The 13,202-nt window shown below is 43.5% G+C and overlaps 1 protein-coding gene across 1 annotated transcript in view; it reads left to right on the plus strand.

Moving 5' to 3' along the window:
* Window positions 1–12,190: 12,190 nt before the first annotated feature.
* Window positions 12,191–13,202, plus strand: part of LOC126162468 (SET domain-containing protein SmydA-8-like) — a 264,899-nt gene continuing 263,887 nt past the window's right edge. The window contains exon 1 of the mRNA XM_049918999.1: window positions 12,191–12,255. The gene's annotated coding sequence lies outside the window, so the exon portion shown is untranslated. The remainder of the gene's footprint in view (window positions 12,256–13,202) is intronic.

The following is a 13,202-nucleotide window of genomic DNA, read 5'->3' on the forward strand; positions in this document are numbered from 1 at the left end:
CATACCGCTGGTGGAACACATGTGCTTGAAGATCATTTAAAATATTTTGGTCATTATAGAAGCAGGTGCCCAAGAACAGGGTCTTTCCCTGTCTACGGAATCCTTTTCATGTTAATATCAAACATCAACAATTACTCGTAGATTACATTAAAACTAAAGTAATTGATGAAGACGTTACTTGATAACAAAAACGCGCTGCCCTTCTTCACTTACTTGCGCCTAGAAATGGCTGTCGAATACTGACAACCAAAAGCCAAGGGATCTTACTGCCTTCCGATGTAGTCTATGTCGCTGTCAGCTCTTCTGTTTGATTTGGTCGACGTGACCCGCTTCAAATTGTGTCTGACAGAGAATGTTTTAGAAAATCAATTGTGTTCCTTTGCAATAAACAGAAAGATTTTCATTCTAGGCTACCCAAGTTCAAAATTTTCGCAATATTAGTTCAAATTTAATATTCACTCCTATAGTGTAGGAAAGTAGTTCACCGTTGCAAAACCCGCATCCGAGTCATTGTCCTTAAACTTAGTCGCTGACCATAAATTCTAGCTCAGAGTGACACCAGTTTCAGTAACCCGAAGAACAACATGACCTTCCAGGGGGAGTCATTTCGTCCCCGTTTTCCTTCTGTGAAATTTGTCAGTAAGCTTTTTGCCTTCCAACCAGCGAAATGCGGCAGAGTACGGGCGGTAAACGATTCACAAACCACGATTTAGTGCCGTTAAGACGATTTATTTAAACATTGGTGTAGCTGAAGGAATTTAGTTTCTTCTTAAATCGTCTTATGCAGCAACGTTCACAGATATCTCAAACAGGAAAACTGTTTATCCAGGCACGAAGGTTGTAAAACAAGCTTCCCACACATTGTGTCAGGTTGATCTTTTCCTCTGATAGCACTGCGTAAATATTTTGTCTAAGAGGTATCACAAGTAGTGTTCCTGTAGCTGTGGGAATCATTGGTTGACAGCGAGTTTAACACCAATGGGTACAGCACTGCTAAATATTCAAAATGGTTATCAACCTAAGTCAGAGTTCAAGCACAAACTGAGATGAATACACTAAGCAGATTCAGAAGGATGTAGGCTGCAGTAGGTACTGGGAGATGAAGGAGTTGCACAGGATAGAGTAGCATGGAGAGCTGCATCAAACCAGTCTCAGGACTGAAGACCACAACAACAACAACAACAACAATTCTTCTGGTTCTTAAGCGTGCATTATGTGTTGTAGATACAGTCTTCGAGAAAAAAACTGACCGCCGAGTCGACACGTAAGGTGGACAATGCAGTCGTACTCCCCTCTGAATTCTAAGTTCGGCAATATGTTCGCTCTGGTAACATTGTAGACTGCTACACTTCCCAGAGGAACTCTTGACTGCAGTCTGAGTACATCACTCTTGTCTGTGACCGTAGTCTTGAGGTAAACCGCGAGACTAGCTAAAACAATCTCCGGTAACCAAAAGCACATGTCACAAAATTTATATCGCTCCTTTCCTCTCGGTGCTGAAGCTATGAGCATAATTCAAGCGATTCTACAATATATTTCGCTTTCTGTCACATTGATAATAACAGTTTGGTTTAACAATATTTTAACGAGAGGTTTCTTGGCTACCATCTGCCTCTGAACACCGCATGCGTCTGAGTTCTTTGGGACCCGTTTGCTGCCTACCGGCTCTGCCTCGCATTCTGCTGACAACGTCTGCTCCACTCCTCACTCTCGACAGAGTAAAAGCTTTAATGTTGTTGAGTGGTCACCCATAAAATCTGTCTACGATTTGTGTTTCACACTCGATAGCAATGGAGGCACAAAACCGTTTTTATTTTATGAGTATTTTATTACACTAGTATGCAATACATCAATGTGGCACGGAATTAATTTCATTGTTTCTGATCCAGTGCGCTATAACTAAAGCGTCATACTGTAAATACTAGCGTAATCCATGACAAAAATAAATTATCTGAATCTCCTGTGAAAGGAAAAAGAACAGGATGTGACGCTAGTATTTACAGTATGTACTGTGAGTTAAAGTTGGAGTTATTTATTGCAACAAGCTAACTACAATATTTTAACAAAACTACAAACTACAGTATACGGAAAAAGAACTGAAAATTGGGTACCATATATTTAAAGAATAACTACTAGCTTTGCTATGCATTAGATAACAAAATGTTACATGCAAAGCCATTTACATAGTACCGTAGGCATAAATAAAACAACCGGCTGTTAAGTCGAAGGGAACTAGAATAACGACATCTGTTCTCATATTAAAAACAAAATATGTGTACTCTCTAATACAAAGCTTAGAAAATAAGAATACTTGGAAGAATTTAACCCTGTCGAGTGTGAAAGTAAATAAAACAGAGAATACTTCGACGTATTGAGCCAGTATGAGCAAGTGATTAAAGGATGAGTACGATGCGAGCTGGTTCACGGCCAATTAAGTACTTAGTAGTTTAATTAGTGATAAGAATATTTTCTAGGGAATGATACAAAGCCACTTCCCGACTAAATAGAGGAATATTAGGGCAGTGGGTACCTTTTAAAATGGGTCCCACCATATTGCAAATGTTGTGCATATAAATGTATAAGTATCGGTATACATGTGGAATGGATACAGTTTTTGGAGATTAAAGAACGTGAATGAATTTATGAGGTAAAGAAAAGATCTAATGCCATAACGAATGAGTTGAAAGCTAATTTACTATGAGGCACATGACGGACAGTGCCTCAAAGAGCGTTTTAAACGGTGAATTGTACAAGCGAAAACGCCTACCCCTGGAAAGTGGCTCTCTGGGTATAATAAGAATTGTAAGAAATATAATCAAAATTTTACATCAATATGGCACCTGAACATAACTACTGATAAAAATGCAGTGTAAGTACAAGAAGTAAAAACCCAATTCCAGAGGAAACAATAACTTGAGGAGCACAAGGCCGCCTCCTGTACCAAGATACAAGGGGATGAGTGGAAACATACACGATGGAACTTCTTAAGCTGGGAGACTATGTACATTTAAGAAAGAATTGTGTAATAGTTAACACAAATACATGTAAATAGCACGATAAGAATACGTGAAAATATCAGATAAAACTAAATGTTTGTTTGATTATGATATGATGAATTTCGGACGAAGTTTGGGCATAAAATCCCATATCTTTCCTTCGTTCAAAGGCCGCAGTTCCCTGCAGATAGTAGATCTCTTTCCTGTAGAGGTGTCGCTGAGTGTAGGAAAAAAAAAGGCTCTGAGTACTATGGGACTTAAATCTGAGGTCATCCATCAGTCCCCTAGAACTTAGAACTACCTAAACCTAACTAACCTAAGGACATCACACACATCCATGCCCGAGGCAGGATTCGAACCTGCGACGGTAGCGGTCGCGCGGCTCCAGACTGAAGCGCCCAGAACCGTTCGGCTACCTCAGCCCGCCCTCTGTTTCAAAACTACAGAAACTTATAGGTGTCAGCTTAATGTTAAGGAAAATGAAGTTAATTTATAATATGAAATCTATGATTCTTGTATATAACCTTGTAATTCCAAGTAATATTTTATGAGTAATACGCTAAGACAGTTAGACGGCAATGATGCAAGACGTACTTGAACTGTGTAAAGCGCAAAGAGTGATAAGAATAGTTTACTACTATGAATACAGCGTGTGGCTATTACAAGGACAAAATAAGAATAAACCTTCTATAGCGGCGCAGTGGTGCAGGACATGGCTACAGGAGGAAAGCGATGAAAGAAAAAAACGTAACAGGTTTACCTTGTCCCCGATAGACATCCGTTGCGGTGTCGAAGGTACGAGGTGGCTTCATGGGACTCCGCAGCGAGGTAGGGTTCGTCATAATCTATGGACAAGTAGACGGGAACTTCGTTGCGACATAGGGAAAAAAATGAGAACAGTCATCGTGGTGCAGATGCATCAAGTGCCTTCTTCGAACTCTGTAGCTTTGTATGGTTCGTCGTAGTCATCAAACCAGTAGAGGGGAACTTACATGGCTCCTTTGTTGCGGCTACGGCAGTAATAAGAGGCATACAAGATCACGAACACTGACTGGTTATACTACTGCGCGACGGTTACGCGCTAACAATGTGGTGTGGAGACTGCACTTAAACAATCAATACGCCCCCTGTAGGGACAATATTTAAGAAAATATTAACTGAACTAAGGATGGTACAGAGAAGAGCAAAAAGAAAAGATGTGTATTAAATATTGTACTACTATTGTATAAAAGATTTTGTTAAATGAATATTAAATAACGGGAAAAATTAAAAATTGACACTTGTAGGAAAACTAAAAAAGAAGTAAAAACTTATTAAGTCTGGCCAAACAATAAAGGGTATTGACCCCTCCAGGCCAAGGACACAATACAGAAGTTGTGATGTAAAGTCTGTTTTGAGCAGCAAATAAACAATCCCTAAACAACCAAAAAAGTGCACCACTGCTGTATACTGTCTTCCACCTGAAGTCTGGACAACGCCTGTATATAGTAGGAAAGGGGAGCAGTAGTAATGTACCTAAACTGGGGATACCTGAAAAACTGTAAATTTTTTGATTGTTGTTTCTCTCTTTCTCATGATTTGTAGGAAAATAAACCAAACTGGATTATACAGCACTTGGTATAGAATCAACATTATCTCAGAAATTTCGATTTTTTAAATATTTATTTGTCAACAGTTGTCTTTTATTAATCACATCTCTTGCTTCGGACGCCTCCGTGGCAAGATGTTTATGGAGACGCTACATCTTTTGTGTGAAACAAAGAAGTGTAATCTTGTACCTCGATACAGTGTTTATTATAAATTTTGCGTGGGGTTTTATTTAGTAGGAGAAAAAACCTACGTCCATTAAGATCCTTTATAAAATAATATTGTATTGCGAAGACGATGCCTTATCATCGCGACACGGTCATAAGAAATTTATTTGTCTAGTAAGAGGAAGGCCGCAGAAGATTCCGGAGTTGCTGCTGTCAAGAAGAAATGAGGTAAAGCAATATTTTTTTCCGTTGACATTACTTTACAATACACTGATGCGAATTGGTAGCGTTTCAGAGAACGTAACAATAGCAGCTTGAAGCTAAGCAAGCGCTGCATCGTGTGTGAGATAGAGAGGCGAGCGACTGTGCCGGGACTTAACACCAGTTCACTGATAGTAGCGCCACGTCACCTTAACGCATCTACACTAGCGCTCAAGTACTGCACCGCAATTAAGTATGAGATTAAAAATCCAAATTTATGTGCCCTTCGGATCGTTTTCTAATCCACGGGGCATGTCACCAAAAGTAGTACTTGTAGGCACTGTTTAGGCTGGCGCTTGGGCAACGCTACAGCAGTTTGCTCCGAGCCAATTTTCTGGATCAAGCGAAAGCAATCCCACAACCACAGTCTCGCTCCAGAGCCGCTGCTACGACCATCGGCCCCAGGAGCTGACAGCTATTGGTCTCTACTCCAAAGAGACATGGCCTCCAACTCCGCACCAGCACTTCGACTTTGTAATATTTGTCTTTTTTCTTCATCGGTATCATGGCAGACTTAAACTTTTGTCCATCTCTCCGGGACTTTAACATTTTGTCTTTCAGTATTCAAGAAGCGACGTATTTTTAGTCATTGTGTCCAAAACTAACTTCTGTCGGAGAAGGTGTTTATGTGTATTACAATAAATTTCGTATTTATTTTAAATATGGGTATTTTGACTGTGCCACCTTTAGTGAACACTCAGGATTCGATTATAACTATTTTAAGAGTATTGCTTTATATACACACATCAAAATGTTTTGCATCACCTCGGTTCCGAGAGTTCCGGAACCTGTACAGAAACTGGAATAGAGATAAAACATAAACATCATTTCCGCCCTTTTTATTGCTCACGAAATCCACACAGTACATATTGTACCACCATAAAACTAGACCTTCAGAGGTGGTGGTCGAGATTGCTGTACGCACTGGTATTACCTCTAATGCCCAGTAGCAAGTCCTCTTGCATTGATGCATGCCTGTATTCGTCGTGGCACTATTGGTTCATATTGTCCCACTCATCAACGGCGATTCAGCATAGATCCCTCAGAGTGGTAGATGGGTCACGTCGACCATGAACAGCCCTTTTCCATCTATCCCAGCCATGTTCGATAGGGTTCATGTCTGGAGAACATGTTGGTCATTCTAGTAGAGCGATGTCGTTATCCTTAAGGAAGTCATTCACAAGATGTGCACGATAGGGGCGCGAATGGTCGTCCATGATTACAAATACCTCGAAAATATGCTGCTGATATGGTTGTACTATCGGTCGGAGGGCATTCACGTATCGTACAGCCGTTACGGCGCCTTCCATGACCACCAGCGGCGTACGTCGGCCCGACATAATGCCACCCCAAAACAGCAGGGAGCCTCCACCTTGCTACACTCGCTGGACAGTGTGTCTAAGGCGTTCAGCCTGACCGGCTTGCCTCCAAACACGTCTCCAACGATGGTCTGGTTGGCATATGCGACACTCCTCGGTGAAGAGAACGTGATGCCAGTCCTAAGCGGTATCCATTCGGCATGTTGTTAGGCCCATCTGTATTGCGCTGCATGGTGTCGTGGTTGCAAAGATGGGCCTCACCATGGACGTCGGGAGTGACGGTGCGCATCGTGCAGCCTATTGCGCACCGTTTGAGTCGTAACATGACGTCCTGTGGCGGAACGAAAAGCATTATTCAGCATGGTGGCGTTGCAGTCACAGTTCCTCCTAGCCGTAATCCGTAATTAGCGGTCATCCACCGAAGTAGTAGCGCTTGGGCAGCCTGAGCGAGCATGTCATCGACAGTTCCTGTCTGTCTGTATCTCTTCCATGCCCGAACAACATCGCTTTGGTTCACTCCGAGACGCCTGGACATTCCGTTGTTGAGAGCCCTTCCTGGCACAAAGTAACAATGCGGACGCGATCGAACCGCGATATTGACCGTCTAGGCATGGATGAATTACAGACAACACGAGCCGTGACCTCCTTCCTGGTGGAATGACTGGAACTGATTGACTGTCGGACCCCCTCAGTCTAATAGGCGCTGATCATGCATGGTTGTTTACATCTTTGGGCGGGTTTAGTGACATCTCTGAAGAGTCAAAGGGACTGTGTCTGTGATACAGTATCCGCAGCCAACGACTATCTTCAGGAGTTCTGTGAATTGGGGTGATGCAAAACGTTTGATGTGTGTATTTATACGGCACATTGTCCTAGTTTATTCCCTTCGTCTGATTTAGCATAGACCTGCATGTACCATCTGCTTTTTCTTTTTCCCGTTATTCATGCACTTTGCACTGATTTTTTGGCTCTATTTTGCTGTTGTATTCGAGTACTATGCATTTCTTAGTGTGAAATACGGGAAAATACACTGCGTGACGTGAGAAGTGAAGCATCCAGCAGACATGGTCTGATGCCCATGTAGCTTTGTACAAGTACACACCGTCAGGAGATAAGTACATGATCAGATTTGCAACCCTGTATGACGAAACCATCACCAGAGTGAATTAGTGATGTTCCGGCTTAGTGTTAGTACGTGGCCTGGCAGGGTATATAAGGGGCGTGAACGGTGTCAAATGATGAGTTACCACTGTGAAAGACATGGACAAGCCGTGTATCGTGTGAGAGAGCGTTCTGAGCATGCTGAGGAAGGTACAATGAGGTAACTGGTACACCACTTTTCAGTCGGAGTCTTTTAAACAGGATCATATTTGCCTTTTTGTGCTCCGATAGGAGCATGTTTCCGCTGGTTCCCTTCTTTTCCCTCCTATAGCATGGCATGTCATTTATAACAAAACAAGTTTATGAGTCAGTAAAATTTTGTTAGTTAACTTACGTGAAATTGAAATAAAGCCAAACTAGTTCATTCCTCAGACCAGATTTCACGTGCAAAGAGGTTTTCATGTACTTCAGTACTACAACATGGGATCCCCATAAACGTTCTGATGATAACGAAGACACTTTACAGCATATTTCACCGTGTTATGTCACTCTATAAATTACATTTTCGCGTCACACCGGATTTTGGCTGAGTATTTTATGTGTAGAAGTGGCGTAAATTTGAGGCTCTGTATCTCGGAAATGGATAATGAGATCAAGAAAATTTTGAAGGCTGTTCGAGATCGAGATCTTAGAAATATATTCTAATAATTGTAGCCATTAGATTTGAATAGCCGTCTTGAAATCCGCGGCTCGGATTTGGTACCCAAAAACTAATTTTTTGGGGTGTTTCTTGATGCCGGATAAAGATGTTTGAAAACGGGAATATGTCATTTTTATATGAGAGCGGAGAAATTGTATAGTTAAAATTTGAGCAATTTGCTGTTGTTAGCTACTTAGATACTTGGTGCTGACGACGAAAAAATGGGGAAAGACACCTTTATGAGATTTTCTCAGGACCCGCCAATGAACTAAATGGTGCTGCCATAGACCCCCTAAGGGCCACCGTAGACCACATCTAAGGCAAAAAGAATCAATCGATTGACTACATTTATTTAAGCTGGACGAGACCCACCAGGTTAGCTGAGAGCGCTAATGCGCTGCTTCCTGGACTCAGGTAGGCGCGCCGGCTCCAGATCGAATCCACCCAGCGGATTAACGACGAGGGTCGGTGTGCTGGCCAGCCTGGATGTGGTTTTTAGGCAGTTTTCCACATGTGCCACCTCAGTTACACGACTCGCGGACATTTGAAAAACGTTCGCACTATTTCATAGCTAACGCTAGACGCAGACAGTTGGTGTACACTAATTCCGTCCCAGGGTGTACGGGGTGGCGACGGCCACCCTCCGACACCCACATCGCCAAAATCCATAGTAACAAGGCCGACCCCGCGTTGCTGTCGGACAAAGACCCCAGCAAATGATGATGATGATCTAAGCTGGATGAAGTGTGCACTGTAAGACTGTTACAGTAAGATGACCCTTCACTTTGGTATACAAATGTTCCCTCGGCCAACGGCTGTCGAGAACACTTGATCCTACATATCTGTCAACAATAGAACGCGAGTTATGAACACGTAACGTTAGCGACAGCCCCGGACGGTGCATGCAGAAGTCCCGCCCAATTCCCCCCCCCCCCCCCCCCCTGACACCAATCCATATCCTAAGCTCCACCCATGGTCTGCCGCATGTTCCAACATTAAAGTTGTTCATATCACAGATATGCCAGTCATAACAAGGGAGAAAATCAGTAGTTAGTACGAAATACAGTTTTTCCGGTACCATTGTGGAAAGAATTGGAAATATGTTCATTGAATATGCGAGTTGAAAAATCATCAATAAGAAAGAAAAGTAAAAATAGTATCCACACTGTCTTTTTTATTTCATGAGCTTTCATCTGCACTATACCAAAAAATCTGATATTTGGTAACTGCAGTGAGCGCAAATTTCCGTCACCTCGCGTAGTCAAGAAATTCTGTTGGGAAATATTAATTGGTAGTATCGCCAAGGATGCTGTCCATTATCTCGATTGTCTAAAGTCAATGTTGTGCATAAACAAGGCAAAGTCGATGTCTTGGTTTGTTTCTGATTACTCATTAAGACTAAAGAATATAAGAGTGGGATAATGTAGAAATGCGTAATGCAAGCAGTCAGATATTTATACAGTGACATTCTTCACTAATATTTGCCTGTGTAATGGGTGAATTTTTACTTGTGAACTCTTATGACTGCTTGCTTATAGCAGACACGAAATTACTTTGAATTCTTCTTCAGTGTTTGAGAGCTTTAGAGCTGCCTATTGTTAAACATACGTACATAATTTCGTCAGTATCATTCCAACACATCTTATTGTACTTTAATGTCTGTTAGATATCAGTTTTGACAAAAGTTGGCCACAACAATCAAGATTAGGTACCTTGTGAATGATAACTTTATTGAGAGTGCATATCTATGTTTAATTTTGACAGTATTGTACAAACTGCTAAGAAGTACTAACAGCACAACACTGCTATTATGAACAGCTGCAGTAAAACAAAAAAACGACGAACAAAAACAGGGGGGTAAATGGGCGGTGCTTGTGCAAATGTCCGGGGCTGTCGCTAACGTTTCCTGTTATACGGGTAGGTGTGGAGGGGGGTAAATGGGCGGGGCTTGCGCAAATGTCCGGGGCTGTCGCTAACGTTTTCTGTTATGAACCCCAGTAAAATCCTGTTTTACGCGCGACGTTTTGTCGCATGCGCACTGATACCCTCTCAGCCCAAGAGGTTTCATTTCGTTTCCTCATTCCCTTATTGGTGCTTCACTTTTTGTTGACAGACAGCGATTTACATCAGCAGGGCACGTTGATTAAATGAATAAAATAAGCTGGCGTGCTACTACGCGAGATACACTACTGGCCATTAAAACTGCTACACCAAGAAGATATGCAGATGATAAACGGGTATTCATTGGACAAATATATTATACTAGAACTGACATGTGATTACATTTTCACGCAATTTGGGTGCATAGATCCTGACAAATCAGTACCCAGAACAACCACCTCTGGCCGTAATAACGGCCTTGATACGCCTCAGCATTGAGTCAAACAGGGCTTGGATGACGTTTACAGGTACAGCTGCCCATCCACCTTCAACACGATACCACAGTTCATCAAGAGTAGTGACTGGCGTACTGTGACGAGTCAGTTGCTCGGCCACCATTGACCAGACGTTTTCAGTTGGTGAGAGATCTGGAGAATTTGCTGGCCAGGGAAGCAGTCGAACATTTTCTGTATCCATAAAGGCCCGTACAAGACCTGCAACATGCGGTCGTGCATTATCCTGCTGAAATGTAGGGTTTCGCAGGGATCGAATGAAGGGTAGAGCCACGGGTCGTAACACATCTGAAATGCAACGTCCACTGTTCAAAGTGTCGTTCATGCGAACAAGAGGTGACCGAGACGTGTAACCAATGGCACCCCATACCATCACGCCAGGTGATACGCCAGTATGGCGATGACGAATACACGCTTCCAATGTGCGTTCTTCGCGATGTCGCCAAACACGGATGCGACCATCATGATGCTGTAAACAGGACCTGGATTCATCCGAAAAAATGACGCTTTGCCATTTGTGCACCAAAATTCGTGGTTGTTGTCTTGCAAACGTCCCCATCTGCTGACTCAGGAATCGAGACGTGGCTACACGACCCGTTACAGCCATGCGGATAAGATGCCTGTCATCTCGGCTGCTAGTGACACGAGGCCGTTGGGATCCAGCACGGCGTTGCGTATTACCCTCCTGAACCCACCGATTCCATATTCTGCTAAGAGTCATTGGATCTCGATCTACGCGAGCAGCAATGTCGCGATACGATAAACCGCACGCGATAGGCTACAATCCGATCCCTCCTTACACGAGGCATCACAACAACGTTTCACCAGGCAACGCCGGTCAACTGCTGTTTGTGTATGAGAAATCGGTTGGAAACTTCCCTCATGTCAGCACGTTTAGGCATCACCACCGGCGCCAACCTTGTGTGAATGCTCTGAAAAGCTAATGATTTGCATACACAGCATCTTCTTCCTGTCGGTTAAGTTTCGCGTCTGTAGCACGTCATCTTCGTTCTGTAGCAATTTTAATGGCGAGTAGTGTACCTGGTATAATCGGTGTTTGGCTCAAAGTGGGTGACGAACTGACTGATTTTTGCGTTAGTGCAAAAAACGATAGTGGCATGTTGCGGCACAAGAAACACTAAAAGTCGGGCAAAAAAAGGTGGACTCGCTTGGCTTCCATCAACTTTCGTTTCAGTGTCCCACGGGTCAGCAGCTCGTGGTCTAGTGGCTAAGCATTGCTGCCTCTGGATCAAGGGGTCCTATGTTCGATTACCTGCCCGATTGGTGTTTTCTGTGCCCGGGAACTGGGTGTTTGTGTTGTTCTTATCATTTCATGATAATGATAATCATCATCATCATTTGTGACAGTGGCTGGATTGGATTGTCTAGAAACTGGACTGAGAAAAAATTGGGACTTTGTACGGGCGCATATGACCGGGCTGTTGGGCGCCCCACAAACCATACATCTTCAGCGTCCCACGGTAGGACGCAGGTTGCAGAGGCAGCAGAGGGTCGGCAGAGGGGTTGCGGACGGGTGGGCCGCGACGTCCCCGTCGCCGATGACAACGGCTTTTCCCGTTGTCTCCGTCTATTTCTGCGGTCCTCCTGAGAGGCTGCGGCCGTATAAATAGCCCGGCAGGAGCGCGGGCCGCCAGTCGCCGCTCGCTGCTCGGCCGACACCGCACCGCCACCCTGCAATCCCGCGCAGCCACCACACGGCACACGCAACAGGTGAGGCTGCGCGGAGCGCCACGCCACAACACACCACTGACCACAGCACACCACACCACACAGTACCTACACGGCTTGTCGTGGCGCCACGGACGCCGCCCGCTAATGTCATTTGTTTATTTTATTGTTTTCAGGAAAAGCTCATTTCGCAGGATACGATAGTGTGGCATTATGACACAAACAAGACTTCGTGAGGCTTCATTACAGAACGTAAAACACAATTGTGCGATGCAATTAGTTACAATAAAAACGGCAAATTTTAATTCAAAATCTAATTGTACAAGATAAAAAGTTTGAAGAGCTTGAAAGGCTGTTGCATGGTAATTTGTGCTGTGAAATAACTGTCTAGAAAATTTTGATTCGTTGCGCCGCTTCCGAGTTAATTAGCATTGAAATTATTCAATCAGGCCGTTACGCTCCCGAGTTCCAGCGGCCCGCCAGAGACAATTAGTGTCAGCTTTTCTCAGAGCGATCCTTACTGCCGTCCCATGTGCAATATTTTTCAGTTTAGGAAACCAAACGGAGAACACGTATGGCGACACCATATGTGGCGAGCCGCTTGAATTTGAGCGTGCAGCGCCCAATCAGCTCGGAAACGGTGCAGTGAAAAAAATGTTTTTCTTAATAATTATTTCTCGGCACATCCTACCCTACAATTCCCTCGCAAGCTTTTCACGCTGTTTCTGACTACGCTGTATAAAGAGCAGAGTGTTGCACAGAGAGGACTGTTTACCTACCTCGGTTCTTCACTCTACTGGTTGAGTTCAAAAATCACATGAAGAAACTCGCACTAGAGAATGAAACAAGCAGTTTCTGCCATTCTCTACAGCTTGTATTGGTGTTACACACGAGGTTGTGTCTCGTGCCGTTTTTGTAAATGTAGCGTGTTCTACACATTTACAGGGGTCAGACAAAGATATGGAAACACCTTGATAATTCCAGAATGA

Source organism: Schistocerca cancellata, chromosome 2, assembly GCF_023864275.1.
Source record: "Schistocerca cancellata isolate TAMUIC-IGC-003103 chromosome 2, iqSchCanc2.1, whole genome shotgun sequence".
In the NCBI taxonomy this organism is placed as follows: Eukaryota; Metazoa; Arthropoda; class Insecta; order Orthoptera; family Acrididae; genus Schistocerca; species Schistocerca cancellata.